At 34.1% G+C, this 15,701-nt stretch overlaps 1 protein-coding gene and 1 pseudogene across 1 annotated transcript in view; one reads left to right on the top strand and one right to left on the bottom strand.

Annotated features, from left to right (window-relative positions):
- Nucleotides 1-15,701, bottom strand: part of HAPLN1 (hyaluronan and proteoglycan link protein 1) — an 80,861-nt gene that overhangs the window by 49,664 nt on the left and 15,496 nt on the right. The window lies entirely within an intron of this gene.
- LOC115896648 lies at nt 12,897-12,992 on the top strand (annotated as a pseudogene).

Below are 15,701 nucleotides of genomic sequence, written 5' to 3'. Positions count from 1 at the left end.
TTAGCTAAGACCAAAGTTGAATATGCTTAGCACCTAAATAATGACTGTCCTCTTTGTCAAATGGCTACATACACATAGCTCTTATATTAATGAAAATCAAAGTTATGGGCATTTGCATAAGGAAGATTACTAATATTACTGGTTTGTCCTATGTTTCCCTGGACACATAGGTAGCTACCTAAATGAACATTTTCATTAATAAAAGGCCTTATAATTGAACTACAATTTTTTTTCACTCCCCAGACAAGAAGAATACAAGGGAATACAAGTCTCTGGAAGGGAATTAGAGTGCCCACAAAATCAACTTCAACAACTTTATTGTTTTACCTAAGGCAGGCTGCAGTGGAGTGATAATATCAAGGGCACATGCGGGGTGATTTTAGACTTGAAAGTGAAATCAAATGTGCAGAATAGGTTAAATAATGGCCAATTTTCGCAGAAAGAGAGAGTTTTTTTATTTATTACATATCCCCAGATATTTAAAATTTATTATACAGTTATTTTACTATGAAGGTTGTGTGTGTGTGTGCATGTAACTATAAAAGTAAACAAATCAGATAGTTTACACACATGACCCAAATTACTGGCTAATTCTAAGCCCGAATATATAAACTTAATTTTTTTGTTGGATTTATATAGAATTTTTCCTTCTGAAAGGTCAGAGATAGGAAACTGTATATGAACAAACAAAATATCTAATTGCTATTCATTCTTTCTTAGCTTCAAAGCTAAAGAACTAATGTTATTTTACATTTACAGTATTATTAGTGCACTGCTTTCTTCAAAGAGCTGTTTTCTAGAAGACCACCCAGAAATTACAACTAATTGAGGAGGCAATCTTCAGTTTACTTAAATAGGAAGGCTACGTGGGACACATTCCTGGCATCAGTACTCCTCTGTCATATCTATTTGTGCTGGATATAATGCAAACGGCAATGTTAAATTCTGAAAATACCCTAGACTGTTTCCCCCCTTCAAACAACCAAAGCAAAAAATAGTTAATTTCAGATACCTTTTTCAGAAAGATTGTTTTATAATCTGGGCTTTGAAAATTCCAGGAAAAACGAGCCACCCAAGGCGATGATAAAAGCCAAAGTTACAGATGTGGAAACAGGTTTTTTAGTAGTATAATGGACTTCTGAGACTGGGGAAAGTGTAAGACGTTATTTGAAGTGGAGCATTTAAACCACAGAATTAGCTGTTTGGTCATGGGAGAAACATCTGTAAATGGGAACGAAAAGGTTTTATGAACAATTCTTTGAGAAATATGTTGGAATCTAGAATAAGTAAGATTCGGGGTAATTTATATGTGGAGATATGTTAATGCTATTTTCACAGATTTCATTGTAACATGCTATGGTTTATTAAATGGGTTTATATATTTTAAAAGTCACATATTTTTCTTTTCAAATAAGGCCTTTCCATTTTTATCTGCTAATTTATGAATCCGCGCACCCCCGATGTTCTCTTCCTTAGGGAAAAAAATATCTGACGTAATTTCAATATTGTTAATGACATTGAAAACTATTTATATAACTATTGTATATTCAGGCATATCATTATGATCAATTACCAAATCTAGTCCTTTAATACTATTCTGAGTATTTTATTAAAATAAGTCACATATTTTAATTATTAAGTTTTATATGTATGCATGTATTATTTTAGAGAAACTAGAAAAATGAAGAAAAGTAAAACTATGAAAATAAAACCACCCAGGACTTCTGTTTCTGATCCAGATGAAATAAGAGGCACAGTATTTACCCTTCTTTCTTAAACAACTAAAAAGATAATGGACAAAATACAGGGGAAAAAAGACACTCAAGATATTAGACATCAGGCAAAGAACAGTAACTTCTGATTAATAGAAAACAAATGAGGTGCGTCATATAATTGTCCCAATTTATTGCCTAAAGAAAGTTTTCATACAGTACAGGAAGAAGGAACCTACCTAGAGCCTGTTCAAAAACTTGAGTTGAGGCGATGAGAGCCAAGAGTTCTGAAAACTGACGGTTCCTAGAGGTTGCAAGCCACAATAATAGAGATGAGAGGAAAGGAGAGAGTGATGCAGACTTAACTTGGGATATTTAGAGTTTTCTCCTAGAATATTCAGTTGAGGACTGACCAGTGCATATGTGTGAGAAATCTATCCTAAGTCTAAGGAAAAAATGATCCTAAAGGATTAGTCTTCACCCAGCACTGGCAATAACACCTGTTTCCAACAGGCAGTCTAAAAAGCCCCGTAATTCTTGGAGAAGGTTTAAAATCTTAAGAAGAATCTTTACTCAACAGTGGAGGGAAAAGTAATACTAAACTTATGACAGCTCTAGGGCCACCTAACAAAGTTTAAAAGAGTGACCTGAAAGAATCAAACTGTTTCTAAGTACCTTAACCATATCTCTGAACAATGTATAGTAGTATTTGTAGGGATAGGAAGTATCCAGCCTTAAACAAGTAAAATTTAAAACATATGGAATCCAACAGAAAGCTACTGGGCTTGCAAAGAAGCAGGACATACCAGTAGTAATAATAATAATATGAAGAAGAAGAAGAAGAAGAAGAAGAAGAAGAAGAAGAAGAAGAAGAAGAAGAAGAAGAAGAAGAAGAAGAAGAAGAAGAAGAAGGAGAAGAAGAAGAAGAAGAAAACTTAGTCAATGGACAGACCCAGAAATCATAAAAATGATAGCAGATACACACAATAGAAATAGTAGATAAGAACATTAAAATGCTATTATATTTATATTTCAAATGTTCAAGAAGCTAGAAGAATTATTGAATATGTTACATAGAGGCATGTAAAAGACATTTACAACCAGCCTATATAAAACATTTAGAGATGAAAATGACATTGTCTAAGAGAAAAAAAAATTGAATGGGATTAATAGCAGGTTAAACAATTCAGAATAAAAGAGTGAAGTTGAAGATGTTGTAATAATCAAAACTGTCCAAAATGAAGCAGAGAGAGGAAAAATGACTGAAAAGTAAAAAGGAAAAGAGCATCTCTAAACTGTGGGACAACTTAAGTGGCCAAAATAATATGTAATTGGAGTCTCCAAAAGAGAGAAGGGGCAGAAAAAAATTTGAAGAAGTAATGACTGAAAAATTTTTAATTTGATAAAAACTATAAACTTATAGACCCAAGAAGCTCAGCAAATATTCTAGCACAAGAAACATGAAGAAAATTAAACCAAAACCCTCAATAATGAAATTGCTTAAAACCAGTGGTAAAGAGAAAATCTGAAAGAAAGGAAGAAAAAGACCCGTTACTCTCAGAAGAATAAAGGTAAAGATGAAGGCTGGTTTGTTATCTGAGACAAAGCAAGAAAGAAGACTGTGGAATAAGATCTTTAAAGCACTGAAAGAAAATTGTCCACCTAGAATTCTTTATCCTGCAGAAATATCTCTCACAGACAAAGGCAAATAAAGACTTTGTTAGACATACAAATCTAAAATAATTCATCAATAGCCTACATAGCAATAAATATTTAAGAAACTTCTTCATGCAGAAGAAAAATGATAACAGTTGGTAATCTGGATTTATGCAAAGAATGAAGAGCACTGACTAACTATAAGTAAGCATATTTTTCTCATTATGTAAATGTTTTTCAAAGATAATTGGCATGTTAAGGTAAAAATGATATGAATGTATGGTGGGGTTTTATATTTAGAAGCAAAATGCATGACAAATGCATGACAATACTTGTGCAAAGACCATGTCTAGGGGATATAGAAATACATCATTGTAAGATTCTTATATTAATACTTTATATGAAGTATAGTTGTCCCCCTTATCTTCAAGGGATACATTCTAAGACACCCTGCAGAGGTTTGAAACTGTGGATAGTACTAAATCTTACATATAGTATGTTTTTTCCTCTACATACATACCTATGATAAAATTTAATTTATAAATTAGGCACAGTAAGAAATTAACAATAATAAAATAGAGCAATTATAACAATATACTGTGATAAAAGTTATATGAGTATGGCCTCTCTCTCTCAAAATATTTTGTTGTACTATACTCACCTCTTTTCTGACTGTCATTGACTGCTGGTAACTGAAGCCAAAGAAAGTAAAATTGCAGATATGTGAGCAGGACTACTGCAGTAAAATATCACCTGAAAGTAGACTGTAAAAAGTTAAGGTATATACTATAAAACCTAAAGCAATCAGTAAAAATTTAAACAATGACTCATAGCTAATAAGCCAACAAAGGAGACAGAATGGAATTTTTGGAAAATATTCAAATTATTTCAAAAGAAGATAGAAAAAAACGAGGGAAGATAATGAAGAACAGAAGAGGCGAATAGAAAAATTAGCAAGATAGTAGATTCAGAGCCAAGCATATCAATATTTTAATTAAGTGTAAACCATCCAAAAACCTCCATTGAAAGGCAGAGATTGTCAGATTGGATTTAAAAGAACCACTATATATTTTTTTAAGATACTCTATCTAAATAAAAAAGACAAGAATATACGACAAGTAAAAGGATGGGAAAATACATGATATGCTAACACTAACCAAAAGGGAGACAGAGACACTATATTAAAATCAGACAAAATAGATTTCAGAATAAGAAATATCAGCAGGGGAAAAGAGAGCAATTTCTTAATGATAAAGTGTCCAATCATCAGGAGAATATTACAACATGAAAAATACGTGCTTCTAATAACAAAGGTTCAAAATACCTGAAGCAAAATGAGATAGAATTGTGAAGGATGAGAACATCCCTTTATCAACAATTGATGAAATAAGTAGACAGAAAAATCAGAAAATATATAGAAGACTTGAATACTGTAAACCAACCTCACCTAATTGATATTTATAGAACATTCTACTCAACAAGAGCAAATACACATTCTTTTCAAATGTATACCAGCCACTTACCAAGATAAACTATATTCTGGATCGTAAGACGATTTTCAATAAATGCAAAAGTATTTACATGAGGGAAAATACATTCTCTAAGTATAGAATTAAGGTAGAAATCAATAACAAAAAGATATGTGGAATACTTCTATCTATTTGGAAACTAAAGCACAAAATTTTAAGTAACTCAAGGGTCAATGAAAAAATCAAAAGGGCTTTTAAAATTATTTTAAACTGAATAAAAATTAAAACATAGCATATCAAAATCTCTGGGATGCAGTGAAGCAGTGCTTAGTTTAAAAAGTATCCCCTAAACACATATTAGAGAAGAAAAGTTCCAAATCAATGACTTCAGATTCCACATTAAGAAACTAGAAAAAGAAGAGGATATGAAACCCAGTGTAAACAGAAGAAAAAAATAATATCAGAGTAAAATAAGTAAAAAACAAAAGATGGTTCTTTGAAAAGATCAATATAATTAATAAACCTTTATACAAGCTAATCTGATAAAATATAAAAGACATGAATTATCAATATAATGAATGAAAGAGGTAATATCCCTATCAATTCTATAGAAATAAACAATAAGAAAATATTATGAAACTTAATTTTAATAAATTCAGTGAATTAAATGGAATAGCGAAATTCTTTGAAAGATAAAAATTGCCGACACTCACACAAGAAAAAAAATAGCCCGAATGCCCTATATCTATTTTTAAAAAATCAAATTTTTAGTTTAAAAATTCCCGTGAATAACAACAAAAGTGAACAAACAAATAACCAAAACCAATTCCAGGCCTGAGTGACTTCACCAGGGAATTTCGCCAAACATTTAAAGAAGAAATAATATCAACTTTACACAAACTCTTAGATTAAATTGAAGAGGAGGGACTATTTCCCAATTTATTCTATGAGGTTAGCATTATTTCAATACCAAAATCAGACAAAAACATTTCAAGAAAAGTAAATTATGGATCAATTACCCTTCACAAACATAAAGGTAAAGGTTTTAACAAAATTTTAGCAAATCTAATCCAAAAAGATATAAAATAGATTAATACAAAATGAAATTTATCCCAGAAATTTAAGGTTTTCTTTACATTAGAAAATCAATGTAATTCATTATATATATATTTTTCAGATGGAAACATTAAAAAACTAATGTAATTTCTATGCCATAAAATGCACTCTTTAAGCATACAATGCAGTGGTTTTTTAGTACATTCCTCAAGTTGTGCAACCATTACCACTACCTGTTTCCAGAACATTTCTATCACCCCTAAAATAAACTGTTTACCCCTGAGCTGTTATTGCCTATTCCCTCCCCCAGCAGGACTCCTGGCAACCAATAGTCTACTTTCTGTCTCTATGGATGCCTATTCTAGATGATTCAATGAATTTAATGATTTAAACAAATTTAATGATTCAATGAATATTCTAGATGATTCAATGAATCTATTCTAGATGATCCAACAAATCATCTAGAATAGGCAAATTCATAGAGACAGATGTATTGATTGATGTAAATTGAATCATATAATTTGTGGTCCTTTTATACCTGGCTTCTTTCACTTAGCATAATGTTTTCAATGTTCATTCTGTAGCAAGTATCAGTACTTCATTCTTTTTATGAGTGAATACTCTTCCATTCCGTCTATATAGGTACCACATTTTATTTATCCATTCATCAGTTGATGGACAATTGGGTTATTTCCACTTTTGGGCTTTAATGAATAATGCTGCTATTAATATCCATGCACAAGTTTTTGTATGAACACACTTTTTAATTCTGGGCATTATCTACCTAGCAATGGAATATGGTAACTATATGTTGAACTCTTTGAGAAACTGCCAAACTGTTTTCCAAATCACTGCACTATTTTATGTTCCTGCAACCCTGCATGAAGGTTCCAACTTCTCCACTCTCCATATCCTCACTGACACGTATTATTGTGTGCCTTTTTCATTACAGCCATCCCAGTGTGTATGAAGTGATATTTTATTTGAGGTATGATTAGTATTTCCCTAATGACTAATGATGGTGACTGTCTTTTGATGTGGTAATTGGCCATTTGCACATCTCTTTGGGAGAAATATCTATTCTGATCTTTTGTCCATTTTTCAATTGGGCTGTTTATTTTTTAATTGTTGAATTAGAATGTTTTATATATTCTGGGTACATATTAGCATGTGATTTGCAAATATTTTTCTCCCAATCTTTTGGGATGTCTTTTTATTTTCTTGATATTGTCCTTTGAAGTACTAATGAAGCCTCATTTATTAATATAACTTTGGTTGCTTGGCTTTTGGCATCATATCTAGGAAACCCCTGCTTAATCAAAGGTCATTAATATTTACACCTATGTTGTCTTCAAAAGTTTTATTGTTTTAGTTTTTATATTTAGTCTTCAATCTATTTCGAATGAATTTTTGTTTATGATGTGAGGTAGGGTCCAACTTCATTCTATGTCTGTGGCTACCTACTTATCCCAGCATCTCAGGTTTCCACTGAGAAGTCTGCTGCCAGACATACTGGAACTCCATTGTATGTTATTTGTTTCTTTTCTTTTTCTGCTTTGTAAGCAGTATACTTTCCTCACTGAATTTTCTTGGTACTCCTGTCAAAAATCTGCTATTGATTTTTAAAAACTCTTTGCATATTAAAGATACTGCTTCTTTTTCTGTGGCATATGTTTAAAAAATTTCCCTTTATTTTGATTTATAGTTTTTATGTCTAGAATTAATGAACATTTATGGAACTAAATCTATCAGTGTTTTCTTTAATGAATTCTTCTGCCATTATTATTATACGAAATCCACCTATAGTTCCCCTAGTAGTAGTTTATGAAAATAATATAAATAGCTACCCATTGTTCATTACTTTCTATGGTGCTTTACATCTATTATCTTGGTTTTACATATATAGTATCTTGACTACAAACACTATGAGGCAAATATTATCAAAAATTCTATTTTATAATGCATAATAAAAGTCAAGACTTAAGTAATTTGCACAAGGTACAGAACTGATACACAGTAAAAATCTTAATTAGAATTTAAATTCAGGTCTACTTGACTCCACAGTACAATCTCTAAAATAAGTGAAATGAATTTGAACTTCATCAGCATGGATATAAAAGGTTTCTCCAAAATTTTTCTAATACAATATCTTATACATGATACTCAATTCTATTTAAGGAGCAGCATTTTTCAATTAAGTAGAAATATAATATTTTTAGCAGAGAATATACTATTTTAAATTTTTAAAAAACGTATTAAATATGTTTTTAATTCCCATTTAGTATATAAGATATGAAACATCAAATTCACTGTTGTGTATAAATTATTAACCATTGATGAAAAAAAGTGCTAAGGCAGTAAAAAGTGAGCTTTGTCATTCAAAGAGTACATTAAATAAAGAGGCTTTGAGAATGTAAAGAGCCAAACATAAAATATTAAATGCAGTATACTTTACCATCAAATAACTGTTGAAGGAGACTATTTTTCTCAAATCTGTCCAAAATGTTTGTTAAAACTATACAGTGACTCTGCTTTATTAGGGCAATGTACGTAGTGGCTGCTTGCTCTGAATGATGCCTTCCAGCAAAGGTGTCCTTAAGAAAGAAGTGTACAGTTCAGATTGTAAATCACCAAGACCCAGGATGCCACTGTTTTACTTCTAGCAGAAATCCTGCGGGCTAGTTAGAAAACTGCTCTGCTACTGAGAGATCGTTAATCAAAAGGTGTAAATGTTCCCCAGAGCATGAATATAATTATGTTAAGATCTAAACTCCACAGTCAATATACTGTAAAGCATTTTATGTATGCTTACATGTTTTTCCAATTGTGTGTCACAGCCCAGATGATAAAAAATGTTTTACCACCCATTCAAATCTAACTTTCCTGTCCTCTTCACCAATATGCCAAAAATTCAGATTTGTGATTCATGGGAACATTCTGCTACATAAATGAAATGTGTATACAAAGAAATATCTGATTTCTGATATATCGAATATTAAATCAATCCTGCTACATAGTTTCTGATAATAAGCTTAACAACCAATTACACTATTGATAATAATAGGAGCATGAAGCAAGCTACACTTCTACTTTAACATTGAGAGCAGAGTACGGAAATGCTTCCTGCTGGTAAACTGAAACAATTGTTTTATTTAAAAACTACACCTTTACACCTGTAATCCTAGCACTGTGGGAGGCCGAGGTGGGCAGATCATGAGGTCAAGAGATCAAGACTATCCTGGCCAACATGGTGAAAACCCGTCTCTATTAAAAATACAAAAATTAACTGGGTATGGTGGCTCATGCCTATAGTCCCAGCTACTCGGGAGGCTGAGGCAAGATAACTGCTTTAACCCGGGAGGTGGAGGTTGTAGTGAGTCAAGACTGTGCCACTGTACTCCAGCCTGGGTGACAGGGTGAGACTCGGTCTCAGAAAAAAAAAAAAAAAAAAAAAAAAAAAAAAACCACCTCCACCACAACAAAAATTACACGTATCTACTCTGATACTGCATACAAATAAAGACTTTTTTTTTTTTTTAAGAGAAAAGCATGGAATTCCAATTATTGCCAATGTGTCATGCTTGAAGGACCCTTTACCCACGCATCAGTTTGAGGTGACAATTACTGGTTTATAGCAATATCCATCACCATTCAAAATTTAGAATATTATTATGCAGGAGTCACATACTGTTCACCTCTCATCCTCACCATGGACACTGTCATCCTGGTGCAGGCAAGGAGGAATAGAGAAAGGAGAAAATTTTGCAAAGGAGGAGAAAAATTTGCCAAGAATATATAGTAATATAAATTAAGGTCACATTTTGCTTTATACCAGTTAAAATAAATTGGTATTTTCCTTTAAATGTTTATGTCTCAAACTCTCCCTTCAAACTATTTTGTTTTACTTTTGGGCAGCTAATGCACTACCATTCATAATGACTACCAGACTAAGCTAGGTTTCGATTTTTGCTGTGATATATCAGTTTAAGGATACAGATAGTGAATGATGGCACAAAGCTCCTCTCATTTTGCTCTCTGAAAATTAATTTGAAATAGTAACCGTATGAAATGAAATTAGGACACAGTAAAATAGTGCAGGTGATTAATGCCTTCTATTTTCAAAATAAAGTTTTTGAACTCTGCATTAACATTTATTTTCCATTTCTCTCATGCACTAGCTATTAGTTTAATAAAAGGAGACCTTTCCAGTGACAAGGACATTATCTTATTAATTTCTCTAATTCTGTTACACTATCAGTCAAGAGGTTTACTTTCAAGAGATGTTAATATAAGCAAGAGTTTTCCTTTTAGTCTTATAGTTTCAAGGCTCAAAGCCTGTATATTGGTGGTAAAGCTAATACTAGACTAATTGCAACGTGACTTGAGAGCTAGAATAGAACCATGTGCAAAATTTGGAATGATGTGACCAAAATAACAAAATTTTACAGAAAAATCATAATGCTTTGCATTTAGAAATAAATGGTCCAAATATGGAAAAGCTATTAAACTTACTCCGTGTAGCTTCACAAGGCAAAATTAGACCAAGTGGGTGGAAGTTAAAAAATCAAATTTTGCACAATGTCAGGAAGAATTTCCTAATAAGTCATCTAAAAGTGAAATGAATTGCCCTGTGAAATACACAGTGCTTTCTGCCACCGCAGGTGTTTAGGCAGATCAACAAACATCTGTCTATCGTATTACACAAGGGATTTGAGAGTAGGTAGTTTGGAACACATTTGGTCCTTTGATCTCTATAATTTCAAATCTGACCTTTCAGCTCAGAATTTTGAAGGATGTAAAGATGGATAAAGCAAACCATTAACAAAGACACTATAATAACTAAAAGAAAACTAATAACTAAAAGACATTTCAACAATTGATTATATTCAACACACAAAAATGTATATGAGGCTGGGCACACTGGCTCAAGTTTGTAATCCAGGAATTTGGGAGGCCGAGGTGGGAGGATCACCTGAGGTCAGGAGATCAAGACTAGCCTGACCAACATGGTGAAACCCTATCTCTACTAAAAATACAAAAATTAGCCAGACGTCGTGGTCCCAGCTGCTTGGGAGGCTGAGGCAGGAGAATTGCTTGAACCTAGAAGGCGGAGGTTATGGTAAGCCAAGATCACTCCATTGCACTACACCATGGGCGACAGAGCAAGACTTCAACTCAAAACAAACAAACAAAAACAAACAAACAAAAAACAACTATATGAAGTAAGGGAGGTACACATAAAATATTAAGAGAGAACTGAGAAAGAGGTGATTAATTGCAGCTAGTGGTACAATACAAGGTTTCCTGAAGGAAGTGTTACATTAATGATGACAGCATGAGCCATGTTTCAGGTGGGAGGGATGAAATGATAAGGGATTCCTGCTTGAGAGAAGTGTATGGGCTCAGAATTAGAGCAGTATAACTGCATAAATGTTTGGGAAGAGAAGTTAGATATCCTGAGAGATTTTAACAATATGAATCTTTGTGATAAATTTGGCATTTACTTTGGTTGCCAAGGCCTGCCAAAAATAGCTTAAAAATAGATGTAACATTGTCAAATATCCTACATAAATTATAAACTTTTCAGTCATCATTTTTTGTTTTATAATTTAAAATAACACTAGATAGTGATAAAGACGGATACGAACATCTCAAACTGCTTCCAGAATTTTGTCTTGTTAGCAATTAAGACTGTACAGCATCTGAACTGAGTCCCCACTAAAATTTATCTCAGCGCAGCATCTTTAGGGAGCGAGGCACACTGATAATCCCTCTAGGCTTGAAGAATTTGGTCTTTCAGAGAAAGCAGGCCACGAAGATAAGTGTTACCAAGAACATAGTCAAGCCAGCCCACTGATTTTTGGCATTTTTTAAAGTGGAAAGAAAAGGAAATTTTCCAACTAGCTAATTTTCTTACTAGTTTGTCTAGTCTTTTGTTTCTGGAAGCTTTTCACATGCCCTCTTTTTTTTCCCCCAGCATTTTTCTTTTGTGTTGAGACAGTCTCACCCTGTCGCCCAGGCTGGAGTGCAGTGGAGTGATTTCAACTCACTGAAGCCTCTGCCTCAGCCTCCCAAATAGCTGGGACTACAGGCATGCGCCACCACACTTGGTTAATTTTTGCATTTTTAGTAGAGATGAAGTTTTCCCATGTTGGCCAGGCTGGTCTTGAACTCTTGACTTCAAGTGATACGCCTGCTTCAGCTTTTCAAAATGCTGGGATTACAGGTGTGAGCCACCATACCTGGTCTCCAGCAATTTTCTTATGCCATGCCTGGGTGTGGGTGTTTTACTTTTTGGTGTTTACTCTTTTCTTTCTTTTTTTTTTTTTTTGAGACGGAGTCTCGCTCTGTCACCCAGGCTGGAGTGCAGTGGCGGGATCTCGGCTCACTGCAAGCTCCGCCTTCCGGGTTTACACCATTCTCCTGCCTCAACCTCCTGTGTAGCTGAGACTACAGGCGCCCGCCACGTTGCCTGACTTTTTTGTATTTTTAGTAGAGACAGGGTTTCACCCTGTTAGCCAGGATGGTCTCTATCTCCTGACCTTGTGATCCTCCCGCCTTGGCCTCCCAAAGTGCTGGGATTACTGGCGTGAGCCACCGCGCCCGGCCTTTGGTGTTTATTCTGTTGGGGCATTGTAGTGCTGCTTTAATCTGTGACTTGTTGGACAGCCACAGACCTTATTTCTAAAATAGTTTTTCTGCCCCATTTGCGTTTACTCCTTCTGAGATGCCTATTTCCATATCTCACATGTCTTTTACTACCACTAGCCCCTGTTCCTGGAAGTTTCATTTTTCTCTCCGATTTTAGCCTGGTTATTTTTGTCAGACCTATTTTCCAGTTTACAAATCATCTCCTCGATGTTTCTAAAGTTTCCTAAACTCATGTATTGAGTTTTTAATTTCAGTCATTACATTGTTTTTAGTTCTAGAATTTCCATTTGAATGATTTTTTTTGTAGTTTCCAATTCTTTTTAAAAATTCTCTATTTTAATATCTAATTTCTGTGCTTGCTTAAGTAGCACACACACACAAATTGGAATGATTAGCACAGCCCCTGCACAAGGATAACATACAAATTAGTAAAGTGATCTGTATTTTTCATAAGTATTATCACATAATAGACCAAGCTGAGGGAAGATTCTCAGAACTTGAACACTGGCTCTCTGAAATAAGACAGTCAGACTTATGAGGACTTACAAAGAAAAAAGAGTGAAGAAGAATGAACAAAACCTCCAAGAAATATGAGATTATGTAAAAAAAACTAAATCTACAAATCATTGGCATTCCTGAAAGGGATGGGGAGAAAGCCAACAACTTGGAAAGCAGATTTCAGGATATCATCCTAGAATCTGGCAGGCGGTCTCTGTATTTCCTGAAGTTGACTGTTGGCCTCTCTGGTAAGTTTTGAGAAAGGCTCAGAGAGGCCACAGTTGACTTCAGGAAATACAGAGAACCCCTGCAAGTTTCTACACAAGAAGAACATCCTAAAGACACATAATCATCAGATTTTCCAAGATTGAAATGAAAAAAAAGAATGTTAAAGGCAACTAGAAAGAAACGGCAGGTCACCTAGAAAAGGGAAGCCCATCATACTAACAGCAGACCTATCAGCAGAAACCTTGCAAGCCAGAAGAGATTGGGGTGCCTATATTCAACAGTCTCTCAAAAAAAAAAAAAAAACAAAAAAACAAAAAAACAAAAAAAACAAAAAAACACTTCAACCAAGAATTTTATGTCCACCAAACTAAGTTTCCTAAGTGAAGAAGAAATAAGATCCTTTTTAGATATGCAAATGTTTAGGGAGTTCATTGCCACCAGATCTGTCTTACAAGAGATCTTGAAAGGAGCACTAAATATGGCAAAGGAAGACTGCTACTAGCTAATACAACAGCACACTTAAATATACAGGCAAGTGACGCTATAAAGCAACCACACAAACAAGTCAGGGTAACAACCAGCTAACAACATGACAGGATCAAATCCACATAAATCAATACAAACCTTGAATGTAAATGGGATAAATTTCTCACTTAAAAGGCACAGAGTGGCAAACTAGATTAAAAAGCAAGATCCAATGGTATACTGCCTTCAAGAGAGATACCTCACACGTAAGGACACCCATAGGCTCAAAATAAAGGGATGGAAGAAAATCTACCAAGCAAATGGAAAACAGAAAAAAGCAGGAGTTGCAATCCTAATTTCAGACAAACAGACTTTAAACTAACAAAGATCAGAAACTAACAAAGAAGGGCATTACATAATATAAGGTATTCAATTCACCAAGAAGAGCTGACTATCCTAAATATATATGCACCCAACATAGGAGCGCCTAGATTAATAAAGCAAATTCTTAGAGACCTGCAAAGAGACATAAGACTCCAACACAGGAATAGTGGGACAGTTCAACATTCTACTGACAGTATTAAGATAGATCGTCAAGGCAGAAAATTAACAAAGATACTTAAGATCTGAACTCAACATTGGACCAAATGGATCTGATAGACCTCTACAGAACTGTCCATCCGAAAACAACAGAATATACATTTTTTTCTCATCAGCGAATGGCACATTCTAAAACTCAGCCAATAATTAGACATAAAACAATGCTCAGCAAATGCAAAAGAACCAAAATCATACCAAACACACTCTCAGACCATACTGCAATAAATAAAGAAGTCAAAACTAAGAAAATTGCTTGGCCAGGCACAGTGGCTCATGTCTGTAATCCTGGCACTTTGGGAGGCAGAGGCAGGCAGATTACATGAGGTCAGGAGTTCGAGACCAGCCTGGCCAACATGATAAAACTCTGTCTCTACTAAAAATACAAAAATTAGCTGGGCATGGTGGCATGCACCTGCAATCCCAGCTACTCGGGAGGCTGAGGAAGGAGAATCACTTGAACCTGGGAGGCAAAGATTGCAGTGAGCCGAGATTGCACCATTACACTCCAGCCTGGGTGACAAGAGTGAAACTCTGCAAAAAAAAAAAAAAAAGAAAAGAAAAAGAAAGAAAGAAAGTAAATTGCTCAAAACCATGTAATTACATGGAAATTAAACAACATGCTCTGGAATGACTTTTGGGTAAATAATGCATAAAATCATGAAGTTATTTGAAACTAATGAGAACAAAGACATAACATACCAGAATTTCTGGGACACAGCTAAGGCAGTGTTAAGAGGGAAAGTCATAGTACTAATTGTTCACATCAAAAAGTTAGAAAGTTTTCAAATTAATGACTAACATCACAAATGAAAGAATTAGGGAAGCAAGAATAAATCAACCTCAAAGCTAGCAGAAGACAAAAGCAATCAAAATCAGAGCTAAACTGAAGGAAACTGAAACACAGAAAAACACTCAAAAGATCAACAAATCTAGGAGTTGATTTTTCGAAAAAATTAATACAATAGACTGCTAGCCAGGCTAATAAAGAAGAAAAGAGAGAATATCCAAATAAACATAATTAGAAATGACAAAGAGGATGTTACCACTGACTCCATAGAAATATTAATAAAAACAACCACCAGAAACTACTATGAACACCTCTATGCCCACAACCTAGAAAACTTAGAAAAGTTGGATACATTTCTGGAAACATGCATGCTCCTAGGACTAAACCTGGAAGAAACTGATTCCCTGAAAAGACCAAACACGGGCTCTGAAATTGAATCAGTAATAAACAGCCTACCAAAAAAAAAAAAAAAAAAAAAAAAAAAAGCCCAGAGCCAGATGGATTCACAGCGAAATTCCACCAGATGTACAAGAAAGAGCTTGTACCATTCCAAAAAATTGATAAGGAGGGACTCCTCCC

This window comes from Rhinopithecus roxellana, chromosome 3 (assembly GCF_007565055.1).
Source record: "Rhinopithecus roxellana isolate Shanxi Qingling chromosome 3, ASM756505v1, whole genome shotgun sequence".
Taxonomy (NCBI): domain Eukaryota; kingdom Metazoa; phylum Chordata; class Mammalia; order Primates; family Cercopithecidae; genus Rhinopithecus; species Rhinopithecus roxellana.
This window is presented reverse-complemented; position numbering and strand designations above follow the sequence as displayed.